General features: G+C 38.8%; 1 long non-coding RNA gene across 2 annotated transcripts in view; it reads right to left on the minus strand.

Moving 5' to 3' along the window:
- Nucleotides 1–18,910, minus strand: part of LOC135983630 (uncharacterized) — a 206,118-nt gene that overhangs the window by 96,828 nt on the left and 90,380 nt on the right. The gene's annotated exons all lie outside the window — the stretch shown is intronic.

Here is an 18,910-nt window from a genome sequence, read left to right on the forward strand (position 1 = left end):
TGATTTTTCCTCCCAACCTTTCTCTGTGCAATTCAGGGTGCTCTCTCTTCATGGCTTGGACCTCTTACCAGGTCACAATAATCCTCCCCTTCCAGGATAACCAGAGTCCCACTGACTGATTGATTTTCCTAGGCAGTCTTCTATTCCACTACTTGGTTTGTTCACTTCTCCAGTGGCTAGTAGGGGAACCCAGGCCCAACCTCTATTCCAAGCTCCAGATCACGAACACTCAAATCAGCTAAACTCTGCACCATCTTAAACCTTGCTGTCAGTTCCCTGAGGGCTGGTCTTTACTACCCGCCCGGATCGGCGGTAGAAAATCGATCTCTTGGGGATCAATTTATCGCATCTCGTCAGGACACAATAATCGATCCCCGAATCAACGCGCGTACTCCACCAGCCCAGGTAGGAGTAAGCGCCGTTGACGGGGGAGCTGCGGTGGTCGATTTGCTGCCGTCCTCACAGCGGGGTAAGTCAGATCAGATACGTCAAATTTAGCTACGCTGAATTTGCGTATTTGAAATCGATTCCCCCCCCCCCCCCCCCCGTAGTGTAGACGTAGCCTGAGCCTTCTCCTACACCGGCTCTAATGTCCACAGAATGGCTACAGTTTCCTTCTCAACAGCCCTTTTCTGCTACCAGCTTGAAGGCATTATACTACACCCTCTTTTCCTTCTGATCTGGGTTGCATCATCATTCAGGGGATGACTTAGGCCACTAATTCCCCTCAGCTGTGGCCTATCCAGCCTCACTACCCCCTTCTAGGCTAGGGTGGGATAAACACCCATTATATAGGGCGTGAACACTATGAAAGTAAATTCAAGTAAAATTTCAAACAAATACTTGCAGATAAGTGTTTTTATCATCTAACCAGCTCTAATTTTAATGCCCCTTTCTGAATAGTTTTAATTCATGGTATGTTTGCCCTCTCTATAAACAGTGTGACTATTATCCAAGGTGGTGAGGATTATAATTGTTTACTTATTCATCACCTCAAAGTCTGCAAGGCATCCAACGGAATATATTGAAGACACATTTCAGCAACAAAGAACCTACATTATGTAGGAAAGGGGTGGACATCTAACCAAACAGTTTGAACTATGCTAGGCATATGTTTGTGTTGTTCCAAAATGTATTTATTTTTTAACCAACCACATTCCTCCTCCTTTCATAAATTTTGGTAACCCAGCCTCCCCACTCATACTACCACATATTTCATCTATTAAATAAATTCTCCTTTGGGCCTGCTAACTCCATGCCATAAATTCAGTACAGAGAAAAGAAAAAAACAGGCCAGCCAGAATGTGGATATATTAGTCAAAATGCTCAAACTACTTTTCAAAGAGTTTCTGGGGCCATCTCTCAAGTATCCTACTGTTTTTGCTTCCATTCTGCTTTCCTCACCTCCCTCAGTTTTGCACTATATCTCAAATTGCAATGTCATCCTCCTCCTCCTTTGGGAGTTTATTCAATTTTCTATATATTCATACAACTATAAATGTTTTCATAATAGCTAAGTTTTCACTGTTGTACATTGATTCTTGTTTTATACAGTGAAAAAGTCAGAATAATCAATATCTATCTCTTTTTGAGTACTCTTCAATTTATTTGTAGATAAAAGGTCATCTCTTCTGCTCATGGAAATGGATGTAGTTGATTTACTCCAACTAGGGATCTTAGCCATAGAGTGCAAAATCACATGTCCCCACAGCTAAACAATTACCCAGGCTTTGTGCTTCTGTGGGAAACAAGGAAGGAAAAATGTGTCTCAGACAACAAATCTCCACAGTGGATTTGACAGCAGCTTCAGGGCTGCAATAGCTTCCTTATATTCCATGGCACAAAGCCATGTAGACTCCCTAAATAAACTCTGAAATTAAATCCTGATCCTTTTCCTTCACTGCCTGCTTTCCCATCTTTAGAAACCATACTCTAGTTCCACTTAGTTCAGGGTCATCAATAGCATTAGTGGGTGAGGGATAGGCTAGGAGTTTCCCCAGAAAATAATACTAAATGCCCTTAACACATTCCCAGTTCAGTGGTAACATTCTACTTTAAACAGTAGGCACAATGTTATGGGTTATGTTGCTTTAACAAGGAATGTTGGGAGCCAGCAGGTTATACACTTCTGGAAATGACCAGTTGAGGAAAGAAGCAGAGGTCTGAAGAAAGTGTAGTGACTACAGGACTTTCCTAGAAAAGGAGAGAAAACGGAAACATTAAGGGGGAAAAAAATAAAAGGAAAGAGGTAAAAATCTATGAGAAAGACTTTGTAAGGAGCATGCCAATTAATTAAAAACTTTGCCATTTACTACAAAAGCCTCCATATTGGCTGATTCCATGCTTCATTAGTGTGCTCTGGTATGTCAGCATAGTACATACTTGGGCATTACAGCAGAATAGAAATCAAAAGGCTGTTTTTCATGGGTCATAAAATATAAGAGTTAACTTAAAATCTTTAAAAAGTGTTGAATTTCCCACTTGCCCTGTTTGTGCATTCAACACATAATCCTGAAACTTATTCAATTTTTCAAAATATTTGCAGACCACTAGAGAGACTCTTTGAAAGCTTCTTCTATGTTCTTCTTTCCTCCTGCTCATTCACTACACTTACATCCAAAATAAGAAGTTCTAAGGAAACTGAGATTTCCACTCAGAGGCAGGTGATAAATCATACCTAATGAATGAAGATGATATTCTGCTGGTGATGTGGTGATATCATCTTAACAGCCTTCTATAGTCACTGCCATAGAACTGTTGCAGCTGAACATCTAGAAATGATCTCATAAGTCATATATTTTTGAAATGTCTAAACCATTTCAAAATGCTCACTATAAAATATAACTGTCTACAAAGTTTTAAGGTAATTTTTATTTCAAGGTACTCAACGTAAGTCTGTGGAGGCAAATAAGTAATACAATCTTTAATAATGGAGTCTCCGAGGGGGACAAATTAGGAATATATAGACTCAACTATATTTGAGTAATTTTACATAATTTGTTGAGATTGGAGAAATTTATGCTATTATCTATAAGTGCAATTTATGCACAGCAATTCTCTGTTCTTGTAAATTTGTAGTGATGATAATACCAGAAAAATATTTCAGTAGCAGGGTTAATTGTTCTATTTTTTGTTACAATGTTTTTAGAAAGACTGATATTTAAAGCAAGTCAAAAAATTAAGAAAAGCATGTTAGAGGTGAACAATAGCACCTCTAATATGCTTTTCTTAATCTTTTGACTTGCTCTAAATATTATATTATATATTATTGTAGGTTGCCCTTTAGAACAGATGGAGCTCTCACTATTAAAAAAATTCTTAGTAATTACAAATGCCATTCATATAAATATACTTTACAGATTATCTGCAAAATAGAAGATGTTTGGAGAACATGAATAAATAATAGAAAAAGAGACAGAGTGAAAGACATCAATTCAATCTATGGTATAGTAATATGTGATAGGAATGAAATGTTTTCCATAAGTGAGTAGCTGAATTTGCTTTATTTGATTACTTGGTATGATTTTTAAAACAGTATTTAGTTGATTGTTCCCTACTAACAACATACAATCAACCCTCTTTATAGAGTTGTGAATGATTACTTGGTGAACAAAAGTAGAACATAAACATTAAAGCTGACATTTATTGGCATGATAAATAAGGTCACACTACATATAAAAAAACCTGCTTGACTGTTAGTTCTGCATTCTGAACCTCACATCCATACATAGCCTAGTCTGACCCTTTGGAGTGGAGGTGAGGGGAAGAGAAACAAAGAGAAACAGTTTACTGATATAAACTAATCCTAATTTGTCACACCCTAGCACAATGTCTAATGAACTCATGACCCAGGTTGATACCAAAGTAATGGCAAGATAATTAAATTAAAGTAGTCCCTATAATAAAATCAAAAGCAAATAGGAAATATGGCAGGAAATTCACCCTGAGATCTGTAAATAATCCTAAACTGAAATATATATATTTTGAAATATTAACAAAAAATTAATAGACATGACTGTTTTGAAAATGCCAAGCATTTCTAATTATTATATATTTTTAAGCACTGACAATTCTTAATTTCTTAATTGCTTAAGTATAGAACTGCTTAATTCTGTACAAAACACAAAGGAATCACTCATGCATCAAGAGATCAGGGTGTTCCTCTGTGACCTTTCTCCTGTTTCCCCTGCATGTGCTCTTTGCAATAAATATAATAGTGTATATAGGTATATGACTGACCTTGATGTTCTGCTTATTAGTTGAAACATGTATAGATAGGGGACAAGTAGGTGGACATAAGTAAATGAGTTATCAGGCATGCTATATTTAGGATTTGCTGTATTAGTAGGAGGCCTATTTGAAGTAGTTATGCTAATGGCTGCATTTTAGTTACAATACTATAGGCCAGGGGTGGTCAAATTTATTGACCTTGTGAGCTGCATACTATAATCTTCATAACCTCGAGAGCCAGGCATGCCTTCAGGGACTCAAGAATTCTGCCCTGCGGCAGGGTGGTGGGGCTTGGAACTTCTGCCCCATGGAAGGTGCATGCCAAGGCTCAGGGCCCTGACAGGTGTGCTCCACAGGGCTGAAGCCCTGAGCCCCACCACCCTGCTGCAGGGCAGAAGCATCACTTTAAATGTAAAAGAGCCGTGGTTTGGCCACTCCGCTATAGATCTAAAGGAATATAACCTTAGGTCATAATTTTGCACTTTTATTCAGAGAAGATAAACAGAAGGTCACAAAAGGGACAGTAGACTGCAAAATTCCCATGAGAAGGGGGTTTAGTGGATTTTTATCAGTTAGGTTGCTAGACAATGGGTTGGTTGTTAGACCTCATTAACACAAAAAAATGTTAGGAAATAACTGAGAAAGGATTGATGTAAATGCTTAATATTAATGATTATGGTTAACATGGACACTGAGAATACCACAAATGGAATATGGCATTCATTGACCTTATGATAATTGGAGTACCAGAACAAATATGGGTATACATCCATGACATCTGCATAATGTAGGGTATAAGACATCTTTCCCAGTCTCTGAACTGGAGCCAACTGAATCTCTGGCCTTCTGAGGTTCTCCTCTTGTTATTTTTCTCCCTGTATCATCTTCAACTTTTATAGAGCAACTATGCAATGAATTTATTAGAATGCCCCAATTGGCTTCATAGGTTGTTTATCTGGATGATTTTGTGCTGTTTAATGATTACACTGGTCTACAATTTTTGAGAAGTCGTCTGCTTCAGAGATAAAATGTGCTATGTATTATGTATTTTGATGTGCTGAATTCAAATATGAGTTTTAAAACAACTGATTGGCTACTGTTTCTAAAATATTTAAGTTTTTACATTTTATGTCTATATATATTGTGTAGATAGAGTTTTAATCATAAATTAAAAACCTAGGTCTTTTCATGTGTTTATGGTTGCTTTACATAATAATATTTCCTGTCCTGTTTATGTAACACTTTAAAAATCAGCAAAAGGGTTATATAAATAAAATGTATTATGAAACAAAAGGCAAAAAACTATTATGTACATAGTTTAGTTCTATTCAGTGTCAACTCGGCGCTTCTTGGCTTGTCTCTTGTATTTATTAAATGGAGCATCTCTAGTCACTGTCCAGCAATAGTCTGCAAGTATTGATGGGCTCCATTTGCCCTGATAGCGTTTCTCCTTTGTTGCAATGGCCTGGTGAAAATCACTCACCGTGCTCGTCGCTCACTGCTCCACAGTTCGCTGGAAAAAAATCTAGATGAGAGTGCAAAAAATATATCTTTAGTGACATGTTGCTACCAAGGCTTTTGTATGCCTTGAGGAGGTTTTCCACCAACAACCTATAGTTGTCTGCCTTGTTGTTTCTGAGAAAATGTATTGCCACTAACTGGAAGGCTTTCCATGCCGTCTTTTCCTTGCCCAGCAGTGCATGGTCAAATGCATCATCTCGAAGAAGTTCACGAATCTGAGGACCAACAAAGACACCTTCCTTTATCTTAACTTCACTTAACCTTGGAAATTTTCCACGGAGGTACTTGAAAGCTGCTTGTGTTTTGTCAATGGCCTTGACGAAGTTCTTCATCAGACCCAGCTTGATGTGTAAGGGTGGTAACAAAATCTTCCTTGATTCAACAAGTGGTGGATGCTGAACACTTTTCCTCCCAGGCTCCAATGACTGTCGGAGTGGCCAATCTTTCTTGATGTAGTGGGAATCTCTTGCATGACTATCCCATTCGCAGAGAAAACAGCAGTACTTTGTGTATCCAGTCTGCAGACCAAGCAAGAGAGTAACAACCTTTAAATCGCCACAAAGCTGCCATGGATGTTGGTCATAGTTTATGCACCTCAAAAGTTGTTTCATGTTGTCATAGGTTTCCTTCATATGGACTGCATGACCAACTGGAATTGATGGCAAAACATTGCCATTATGCAGTAAAACAGCTTTAAGACTCGTCTTCGATGAATCAATGAAGAGTCTCCACTCATCTGGATCGTGAACAATGTTGAGGGCTGCCATCACACCATCGATGATGTTGCAGGCTACAAGATCACCTTCCATGAAGAAGAATTGGACAAGATCCTTTTGACGGTCACGGAACATGGAAACCCTAACATCACCTACCAGGAGATTCCCCTGCTGTAGTCTGGAGCCCAACAGCTTTGCCTTACTCTTGGGTAATTCCAAATCCCTGACAAGGTCATTCAGTTCACCTTGTGTTATGAGGTGTGGTTCAGAGAAGGAGGATGGGAGAAAATGTGGGTCCTGTGACATTGATGGTTCAGGACCAGAAGTTTCATCCTCTTCCTCGTCTGACTCAAGTGAGAATGATTCTGCTGCATCAGGAACCGGCAGTCCTTCTCCGTGGGGTACTGGGCGTATAGCTGATGGAATGTTTGGATAATGCACAGTCCACTTTTTCTTCTTTGACACACCTTTCCCAACTGGAGGCACCATGCAGAAGTAACAATTGCTGGTATGATCTGTTGACTCTCTCCAAATCATTGGCACTGCAAAAGGCATAGATTTCCTTTTCCTGTTCAACCACTGGCGAAGATTTGTTGCACAAGTGTTGCAGCATATGTGTGGGGCCCACCTCTTGTCCTGATCTCCAATTTTGCAGCCAAAATAAAGGTGATAGGCTTTCTTAACCATAGTGGTTATACTGCGCTTTTGTGATGTAAAAGTCACTTCACCACAAACATAGCAGAAGTTATCTGCACAGTTCACACAAGTATGAGGCATCTCTGCTCACTTTGGCTAAACAGAAATGTGTCCCTTTGCAAAATCAAACACTGACAAATAAGAGAGCACGATACTGTATGATTTCTAGAGCTGATATAGGGCAATTTGTTCAGCAGAGTGATGTAAGCTTCGTTATGATTGCATCATCCATGACTTCTAGGAATAACATGATGCAATTCATATCATGTATGACGCAATACCAGCTTCAGGTTGCATCATTCATTGTTTTGCCTAAAAAGCAAGTACTGTCCAAACCCAGTCATAGATTTATTCATAGATCCAGTCAAAGATGTATTTTAGTCATTTCTGGTTTTAATTGAGATCCTTTCCCTTTATAACTCACTTATCCTCCGCCATTCCCAAGTCAAGGGTCATATATACTGACCCAATAGCATATCTTGAAAACTAGAGCCAATCAACAATTTTAACCATCATTTTCGTTCTCAGTGACCCAGAATTAGTAAAGTTTGACTACATTTATTTCAGAAGCATTTTGGCTGTAGAGCAGTGTTATAGGTATTACAATTATCTATTTTCTTTAGAAGGTTATAATTGAATCTATACTACGCTTTTGCTTGTCACTTCAATCCCAGATAGAAAGAGAGGGAATATTGTGTGACCCATTTTGGGAAAGAACCTGTGACTGATTATTTATAATAAATGTAAGTGTTACAAATCGATTGTATTTTTTGTAAGAGCTACACAAGTTTGGAGTCAAAAGGCCTCCAGCTTGGCAGGTTAAAGCACTATACCTAGACTTCCAGCCTGGCTCAAAAATAACCCTTCAATCACTCCTTTACTTCCTCCCGACATAAATATGTATTAATACAGTCAATTTGTGAAGTATATAATGGTGCTGTTTTTGAATCCTGATGAAGCTGGTGAATGAAAATTTAGCAATTTCATGACATTACATGAAATGGTAAATAAGAACAAAGAAATGTAAATGGGCAAGGTATTTTCTCTTCATTTATTATAGGATTCTAGAAGTGTTGCACTGCTTTGAAGTTCCGGCTTTTGTTTAGAAGATGGTTCTCAGAGGGATTTTCCTTCCCCCCCCCTGCCCCTTCAGAAAGGCCCACTCATGTTGTATCAGCAGCACAGGACCAAGGGTTCCTTCTGAAGCTTCCTGTAAATAAGTTCAGCTTTTTATATTATTACAGGGTAAACATGCTCAGGCTTATTTTGTATATAATTTGGGAGTGATAGAATTTATAGCCAACCTCATGAAGCAACTTGTGTTTATAAAATAAACTGCAGTGAAGAATGTCTTACAGCATTTTTATAAGTAACAAATTCCCCAGGAAGTGTGATAATATTTGTAAGACATTAGTGAATGCAGATTTAACTAATATTTCTATTTCAAAACTATACATTCCTTGAGCCTTATATTTATAGTTTTAATATATATTTTTGTATATGGTACTGTGTATGTATATTAACTTGATTTATAGTATAGAAGAATATTGTTCCAAGGGTTGAAAGAGCAACCAACAGCATAATATATTTGATAGCTATTGTTTTATATTGTGTACAATAGACTTGATTTTCCAGTACATAGCTAGCTTTGCATCGCTCTGCTGCTTAAAGTAGACTTAGTAAGCAACTATATGATTCCTCCAGAATAAGGTAATCTCTGAGTGAGATGGTGCTATACCGCCTTCCACAGTTACCAGCATAGAGGATACGGCCAGGGTTCCTATACATCCCTTAATGCAGTCAGTGGCGGGCAACCTGCGGCCCATCAGGGCAATCTGATTGCAGGCCACGAGACATTTTGCTGACATTGACCATCCGCAGGCATGGCCCCCTGCAGCTCCCAGTGGCAGCTGTTTGCCGTTCCTGGCCAATGGGAACTATGGGAACCTGTGGGCTGCAGGGTCATGTTGGTTGCAGGTTGCCCATCACTGCCTTTATGCCTTTAGCAGGCAACATAATTAGAGCATTTTTGATGGATGGATCAGCTCAGCAGCAGAGGTTTGCTTAAAGCCAGACCCTCTTTCTGAAGGGCACCAAGCATTCCCCTGATACTACTCAGGGTCTAGTCCACAATGTGTATGGAGCTCTTGAGCAGCAGACAAACATGCAGTGCAAGATTAGCTGAAGCGATGGCAAATGTTTGGGCCATACTGTGCACAATCTATGGAACTCATTGCCAAAAGATATCGCAGAGCGTAGTAGGAGTAAAAAAAGATGGACTTCCACAGGTAGACTAGATAAGATTTTTAAGGGATATAAAACAATCTTTAAGATATATAAAACTTAATGTTTCATGGGAAAAGTCAATCCCTAATTGCATGGTGAAGGAAAAAGTTGTCTCTATGAGAGCTTACTCAATAAGTTTCCACTCCAGGGACTCTTACATCATCTTCTGTTTCTGGCACTGGTGGCTACTGGACTAGATATAGCACTAGACTGACCTAATATGGCAATTTCCATGGTTTCTATGAGCCATTCTGATGTTCACTATGATTGTGCTTTATGTGATTTTTCATAGTTGAGGTTTCCAGGCAAGGGGAGATAAAATCCATACTTAACTCTCTGCTGATATATTAGAAAAACTGCACAATCCTTTAATCACTGATGTCAGTAGCTGTTGTGTCTTTTGCTCTTGACATAACAATGGAAAAATATCTCCATCCCTGTGACATCTTCCTTTCTTGTTGCTTAACTAATGCTGCAATTTTGCTGCTTGTAGACTGTGTGGGAGCAACAGTAATAATACACCATTCTCTACTAATTAATTCCTATGGCTGTACTTGTTCCAACAGTAATTGCAAGTCAGAAGTTGCTGCTTATTTTCTTTCTTTCAAGACACTTTTGGAGTAAGATATCAACAGCATGCTAGCCCAACTCATCCTCTCTGCCCATTAATACATAGGACATATAAAAAAAGCCTCATATTCTTTTGGCTTCTTATAAATGACTAGCACCAATGGTGCTAGTTTGGGATTTGGGCAACCCTGGTTTGGTTTCCTGCTCTGCTGCAGATTACCTATGAAACCTTAGGTACATCATTTCGTTTTTTGGGGCCTCAATTGCCCATCTGAAAAATGTTAAGAAGAGCACTTTCCTACCTTTCAAGGTTGTTGCGAGAACAGATACATTAAAGGATTGCGAAGCACTAAGATATTAAAATAATGGAGTCCATATAAGTGCTTAAAGATAGGTAATAACACCGAGCCATGATTTGCCACAAATGAACCCTTCTCTCCAACTAGAACAATCTCCTTTGCATCATGCTTTGATTTATTGAGTTTTCACCAGATGTCTATACTTAAAATGCTACTACCCCATCACCATCCTTTTCCCCCCCATGTACATAATGTGCAAATTTGACTGATTACTGTGCAGCAGTTCATTGTTGTCTGCCACAACCAGAAGTGACATGTTATGAGGATGAGTCTTTGCCAGTAATGCCCATATTAGGAAAATTGTCCACTAACAGCTGCACTGGGCCTAAACATGTATCTTTTTGCCAGGCAATAATCCACTCCTACTTAAGTTGTCCATTTATAAATTATGGTGATTATGAGGGCTGGTAGAAAATTTTCTATCAAAAACTATTTTCCAAACAAAAAGGTGGTTTTTTTTGACTAAACAAATATTTTCACAAACAGTTTCTGCTTTCTGTGGATTTTCTTTTTAATCCACATATTTTGGCTAAGATCTTTCAATTTTCAGACAAATTTTTGGTTTTGAAATTTTTAGCCAAAAACTCTAAAATGTCAATGGAAAATTATGATACAACCTAAAGATTTTTTTTTTCATTTTCATCAAAAATTCATGTAGGGAAAATATTTCAGATGAGCTCAGGTCATGAACAGTAAAAATAGGTACTAACAGGAGTACTTCATATTAAACATCCTTTAAATATACCTCAAACTACTTAGAAATTTGAAAATCTGATTTTCAAATGTGTTCAGCATCAGCTGATAACAGTAAAAACTACAAGGTACGGAGCACGTTTAAAAATCTGGCCTCGATTATCTATGCTGTGTTCTTTTAAAAATAAGGTTCTTATTAAGGAAGTCACACAGGACTCTGATTTTTCTGTATACAATAGATTACCTTAAAGGGACCTGAGACTCATACTGGGGTGTTGGAAGAAGAGGAGAGGGAGAGAGTATATATGTGAGGAGGGGAATGGCTTTAAAGAAAAGAGTGATAGACTTAAATATAAACATACTATAAACCAGTGGTGGATAACCTGCGGGCTGCATGTGGCCCACCACTGCTATAAACTATTCCTCATTTTTCTGTGTACTTTGGTGGTCTTGTTCTATGCTGTTTGATACATGGTGTTGTAGAAGCAGGATGCATGGAACTTTTTCTATCCATTTGCTTTTAATAGTAAAAGTAATTTTCTCAGGTGGACATTGAGTAGTTGCAATCACAGCATATTGTGCCAGGGAAATTCTTTTAAGACACTGCTGGCAAAGGACACATGATAAGCAATTGCAACACAGCATGTTTCTCAAGCTTGATATTGGCTGCACTACAGCAGACCCAAAAGTGTAGTGTATAGTATTTTTCTATTGCAATCTAGTGGGTCCCCCCCCCCCTTCTTTCAACCTGCTGACTGAGGATGAAGAAAAGACAGTCAATCTCTGGCCACTGAGATGACAGCCCTTTTCATTGGCAAAATCCATGTCAGCACCAATACACAACTTAAAGATTAGGAGTCTCCTTGAAAGAGAGAGAATCCCCTGAGAAAAAATATTATAATAAGAAATATCAAATATTAGGGAGTGTCAGAAAACAAGAATTCCATTTCCTGAAAAATCTTGAGGTTTCGATATTATTATTTTTTTTTACCATGTAGAATGAAACTAAGTCCTTTTGAAATTTTTCATGAAAAAATGAGAAGGACTATTGGATAATTTGGAGTCTAATAGTTACAGTATACAGTTATTGCTTGATTTGGAGCAGGGACTTGAGTCTGGGTTCCCTACATACCAAGTGAATGCCCTACCACTTGGCTAGTCTGGGGTAGGTCTCTCTCTCTGACCAGAATTTCATCTTGGATCCAACAGATACATTTCTTCAAAAGTTTCCATTTTGAACAAATCTATATTTTTAACCCTCCACCTGCCCCCCCCCCCAAAAAAAAAGAAAGAAAAAGAAAAAAAGGTTTTGGGTAGAGCTGGTCAGGAAATTTTCCACAAATGTGTCATTTTTAAAGACTACCCATATGGAATCTTTCTCTAGGCCAATAACTAGAACTATGTGGGACACCGTTTTCACATCTCGCAAGAATTTATGAGATGTTGAAAAATTTTCCCATCAAGACAAAATGTTGAAATCTTGACATTTGTAATAAACTAAGATCCAAATTTTGTTTTAAAAATCAGATCAATTGGAACATTGTTTAGATAATATCCAAAGGTTTTTTTTCTCGTTTTGATTTTTTTTATATTTTACCACCTAATTTTCATATAAATAAACTAAAGGTCTGAAGTAAAAAGTTGTTTAGAATGATAAAATTAAAACCTACATTTTGACAGTGTTGAAACAGGTTCTCTCTTACAATTTCAAAGACACTGCCTGCCCAATATTTTTTCAAAGTGAAAGATTTACTTAAAGGAACCCATACCTATGAACGGGCATTTTCCAACAAAAAAAAGTTTCATCAGAATATATCCTGACCATCTATATCAATAAGACTATAAAAGACTCTTATTGACATCTCTTTAATTGCTTATTCATCACAAAATATCTTATTAAGTGTATGTGTGTGTGTGTGTGTGTGTGTGTGTGTGTGTGTGTAATAATCATCATACGGCTCTTAATTGGGATGGATACAAATGTCATAATTGTTTACATTTGAGTTTGAAGGTAATTTACACTACTGGAGGCACTTTTGTAGGAGATCTCTATCAGTCAAAACTATATCACATGTTGCATTATGATTCCTTAGAAAAAATACAGATTGAATTTGGAACTATAAGGTGTGTATTTCAGTCTGGTTGTGTGGTTATTAAATGCATAGAGGATGCAAGTGAATCTTCTATAATGGGGCAAAAAATGTTTTCAGTTTAAAATGTTAAGGGGCCCCCCGAAATTGCTTTGCCCCAGGCCCCCTGAATCCTCTGGGCGGCCCTGGGGCTAGGCAAGAGATCTTTAAATTAGGAAGAAAAATGGAGGTGCTCAGGAAGGAGACAACAACATAAAGAAGTGACTAGTACACAAGAAAAATCAGCAAGAGATGTATCAGTCGAACAGAGGGTGAAGAGCACCAAGCTGGGATTTAGAAGCAGATAATTTAGGGCAGTGGTGGTAAACCTGCGGCCCGTGGGCTGCATGTGGCCCATCAGTGAAATCTGATTGTGGGGCGCGAGACATTTTGCTGAGGTTAACCATCTGCAGGCATGGCCCCTCACAGCTCCCAGTTGCTGCAGTTCACTGTTCCCAGCCATTGGGAGCTGTGGGAAATGGCAGCCAGCAGGTCCCTGTGGTCCACCGCTTCCCGCAGCTCCCATTGGTGGTAACGGTGAACTGTGGCTACTGGGAGCTGTGGGGGGCCGTGCCTGTGGATGGTCAATGTCAGCAAAATGTCTCTTGGCCCACAATCAGATTACCGTGATCGGCCTCCGGTTGCCCACCACTGATTTAGGATGTTGCTGGTAAACAACAACAAAAATAAAGTCAAAAACTGAGTGAAATAAAAAGGCAAGAGTACACAAATAATAACGTTGAGGCTATATGTCTACACTACTGTGGTAAGCTGACCTAAGTTACGCAACTCCAGCTATGTGAATAATGTAGCTGGAGTCGACGTAGCTTAGGTCAACTTACTGTGGTGTCTACACCACTATGGGTCGGCGGGAGAGTGTCTCCCGTCAACTTACCTTACTCTTCTCATTTGGGGTAAACTATCAGGGTCAACCGGAGAGTGATCTGCGGTCAACTTGGTGGGTCTTCACTAGACCCAATAAATCAACCCCCAGTGCATCAATCACTGGAACATTGATCCGGTGGTAGTGTAGACATCGGCTAAGATACCTTTGATCTAATAAATGAGATGTACTATATAAGGGAGCAGCATAAAGAACTGAAAGGCTTACTGTCACTTGTAATTACAGTGAAATGGTAGGATAAAATGAATAATTGAAATGTCAGTAGAGGAGAGAATGGCCTATGAGAAAGACAGAGACAGTGAAAAAGGGGAGTGACTTGTGCATGTATATTAAGCAAATATTCATGTACTCTGAGGTACAGATGAAAAGAAGATAAAAATGTTGTAAATCTTTAGTTGAACAGAAGGAAGTGAAGAAAAAAAGGCGGTTTTGGTAAGGATCATTTAGACATACAAGTTTAGAAAACTGGATGTAATAGTCCTACTCCTAGTGCAGATAAAACATACCCACAGTATTTGAAATGTAACTAAAAGGATAAGGTACATAGATCTTTCTTGAAGAGCAAAGCACAGAGCAATTAACATCTTCTTGAACTTTGTAAATTAAAGCATTTTGATAGGAGAGCTAAAGGAAGCAAATAGGGATGTTTTTTCCAGAACAAAGCCACCTAAGGGCTGGTCTAAACTACCGTGGCAAGTTGACCCAAGTTACGCTACTGAATAATGTAACTGAAGTTGATATAGCTTAAGTCGACTTACCACAGTGTCTACACTGGGCTGGTTTGATGGGAAATGCTCTCCCGAAGACTTTCCTTACTCATCTCGAGGAGGTGGAGTACTGGAGTCAACCAAAGAACAGTCTGCAATCAATTAAGCGGGTATTCACTAGACAAGCTAAATCAACACCGCTGCATCAATCACTGCAGTGCTTATCTATGGATAAGTGTTAGTATACAGATATCTGAAGTCCTGCAACAATCATCATCTTTACTAGATAACCAGAATCTTCAGATACCATAAAATACTAACTTTATGGCTCACCAGCACCTACATTTTCATCATTTCATATTTTAAAAGAGTCCAACATCATGCCTTCAATTTCTAGTGATATCAATGGGAGTAGAGGGATCTCCGAAGCTCTCAATGCATGATAGAAATTTTAGCACAAATAAATAAATAAATAAAACACCCTACAAGGATTTCCTAAGCTGTGGCTGCACATGTAAGATCTACTAGACATCCCATGAATATCAATATTCTTAAAGCACCTGAGCGATAGCAGGATCAATCCTTATCCCTACAGAAAGGGTGAACAATGTATCAAATGAGGAACTATAGAGGGCATAGACCCAAAACACAAATACAGCACAAGCACAAATGAGGACGACAAGTGGCTTGATGAAACTTTTTGTATTTCTTTTTATGTATTCCTCAGAAGAATATGCTATCAGATCATTTATTTTAAATGTAAATAAAAAGAGCATTGTTGTGCTGGAATGGTTCAGATAAAAACATATCCTAAGGAATAGAATGTGTTTTTTTAAAGTACAGCCTGGACAGAACAAGAAAGAAAGAAAGAAAGAAAGAAAGAAAACAACAACAACAACAACGTTCATGTAAAAATACAGCCAGTTATATACACTGGTACTCAAAAGATATTAAAATATTCTTTCCAAAAGGTGATATGTCTTGGCCAAACTGATACTGCAGTTATAAATTAACATGCATAATGCTGTCAATTATTCAGGAAAATTCCTTCCAACGAGAAATATTGCCAGAAAAAAATAATATACATGTTATAAAATATTACAACTATTGTTTGGAAGTACCCATAGGTTTCAGGAATAAATTATTCCCTCTGTTCCATAGGGCAGATCTCAGATAACCAGCTTAAAAGAAGTGATGTTGAAATGTAGATCTGCTGATATTTTTATACCCCACATAAGTGTGTCTTGTTAGTTGTGAAACACTTTCAAATTTGGAGTAAACAGGTCTCCAAAAGGGGGCATTGTTTTCACTGAAATAGGCCATTGTTAGCCACAAACAGCTCAAATTTCATTTCCTTGCCCTGGTAGAATTCAGAGGTATTTATTCAGTGATTGAACGGGGGTAGACAATCTATGGCACGCATGCCAAAGGCAGCACGCAAGCTGATTTTCAGTGGCACTCACAATGCCTGGGTCCTGGCCACCGGTCAGGGGGGCTCTGCATTTTAATTTCATTTTAAATGAAGTTCCTTAAAAATTTTTAAAAATCGTATTTACTTTACATACGACAATAGTTTAGTTATATATCATAGACTTATAGAAAGAGATCTTCTAAAAACATTAAAATGTATTACCGGCACGCGAAACCTTAGAGTGAATAAATGAAGAGTCGGCCCACCACTTCTGAAAGGCTGCCAACCCCTGGATTAGAAGCTAGGAACAAAGCGTACCAAGCCAACTGCAGATGCTTTAATACAGCTCCATATCTGGGGCTAGATAATGCACTAAATATTATCCATTATCTTTAATTAGCATAAGTTTGGAAACCCCTTCCCACAGACAGATTCACATACTGTGTCAATTATGTGATATTCTGTGATGCAGAAATGGATTCCATAGGTTGATTTCCATTGTCCTGCCCATCCCAGAAATCTGTAGGCAAAGCACACAATTTGCACAGGCTTATAAATGGATCCAGGTCACACAAAATCTGCCTTTCCTAAAAACAGGATTGACTAGAAGTGTCATTCCCCATTCCCCCCTTTCCAAAAAAACCCATCAACAACTGGTCCATGTGTGCAAAATATTTTTCAAGCCAGACATTTCACAATAGACAAAACCACACCTATGCCTATGAAAATAAATACATATAACTTCTGGGCTCTGCAGTCTTTTCAAAAGTATAGAGATTAGGGTAACCTCCTTGTAATACGAGATTTGCTGTACTTTGCCTTTTACTCGCACAGGGCTTGTATATCCCTCTTCTGTGGAATCAGTCATATTCTTTATTCTGAATTGAGTAGCATGAATTAATAGTATCCAATTACTTCTCACTGTTTGTGACAGTTTCCCTGAAAAAACACCCCATGTACAATAACATGATCAGCTCAGCATCTGAAGCTCAGTAAAGGCTACAAACCCCAGCAGGTCTCACTTACCAAGACAATGTTAATTGCTTATATTTGGTATGAGCTATCAGTGAGCCAAGAGATACCTCTTTATTACGTTTATATTTTTAAACCTTATTTCAGGGTAGGCAAGACATCAGTTCAGGCAATTCATTTGCAAATCTAAACACAAGATATGAACATTTTTATTTACGGAGGTTTTTACAAATATTACAGCAAGGGGATATTCATAAAAGCTAAACTATGAGGAATAAAATATCTTAAATACGCCCATTCATCTGATGAAGTGGGTATTCACCCACGAAAGCTTATGCTCCAATATGTCTGTTAGTCTATAATGTGCCACAGGACTCTGTCACTTTTTACAGATCCAGACTAACACAGCTACTCCTCTGATACTTAAATACTCTGTGTAATGTGGAATGTAATTCTGGAATGATTGGTATACTGTATAACTGGTTTGACTTATGACCTTCAGAAAATATTCTATCAATACAATTAATAATATTCTTATTGTTTTGAGGTGAATCTATGATATTGCTACGATTAAAACAAGATAAAATAAAAAAAAAACAGATGAACTGTTGGTTGTTTCATTAGATATGTAATTACATATTAACTAAGATTCTGGCCAGAATCCAGGTACCAGGCAGATTGCTTTTTCAATCCATTCCTACTGAATAAGATTATTTCCCATTGTTTGGAGAGATTTCTGTAGATATCTATGCTGAACTCATTACCATGATCTCTGAGAACCTTTGAGAATATAGTCTGAATATAGATGTGTATGTTTACTTTATATGTGGTTCTTTCACTCCTCAGAGTAAAGCTTGCGAAGATATAACAGAGTCAGGGTAGACACTGGGCGTATAAAAACCATGGAGCAACATGTTGTCTTAATCAGCATGCAGTATAACACTGTATTGCAATAAATGACACAGATGGCTGTATGATTCTGGTTTTTGATAGCTGGTCTTTTGGTATCCTGTTACGGGACCCAGTATTTTGCTGAGCAAGATAGGGTGGCTTCCTCAGGGCATTGTACACTACAAAATGATGTTGACCTAAGTTACGTTGGTGTATAGCTGCTGCAGTAATTAAATTGTTTTTGCAAGTCCAAACTATGCTCCTTGTGTCAGCGGTGCTCATCCTTACTAGGCTAGCTTGTACCAACTGTACTGCAGGGCTGCCCAGAGGATTCAGGGGGCCTGGGGTCTTCAGCGGCAGGGGGCCCCCGCCGCCGAATTGCCGCCGAAGACCCGGCACTTCGGCGGTGGGTCCCGGGGCGGAAGGACCCCCCGCCACCAAACTGCCGCCGAAGACCTGGAGCAGAAGCAGCTCTGGGAGACCAGGCCCTGCGAGAGTTTTCCAGGGTCCCCGGAGCGAGTGAAGGACCCCGCTCCAGGGGCCCTGAAAAACTCTCGTGGGGGCCCCTGTGCAGCCCGGGGCCTGGGGCAAATAGCCCCACTTGCCCCCCCCCCCCCCCCCCCCCGACGACCCTGCTATACTGTCAGTGTGGGCATTGTGGGATGGCTTCTGAAAGCCAGTAACAGTTAATGTAAGCAAGGCAGTATCTATATCGACATTGACTCTACACCCATTAATATGCCTGTAGTCATAGGAGGGGGAAAGAAAAGGGGGAGAAGAGGGTTAGTGGATTATAAGATTGTTGTAATAAGCCATAAATTTAGT

The sequence above is a fragment of the Chrysemys picta genome, chromosome 5 (genome assembly GCF_011386835.1).
Source record: "Chrysemys picta bellii isolate R12L10 chromosome 5, ASM1138683v2, whole genome shotgun sequence".
Lineage (NCBI taxonomy): Eukaryota > Metazoa > Chordata > Testudines > Emydidae > Chrysemys > Chrysemys picta.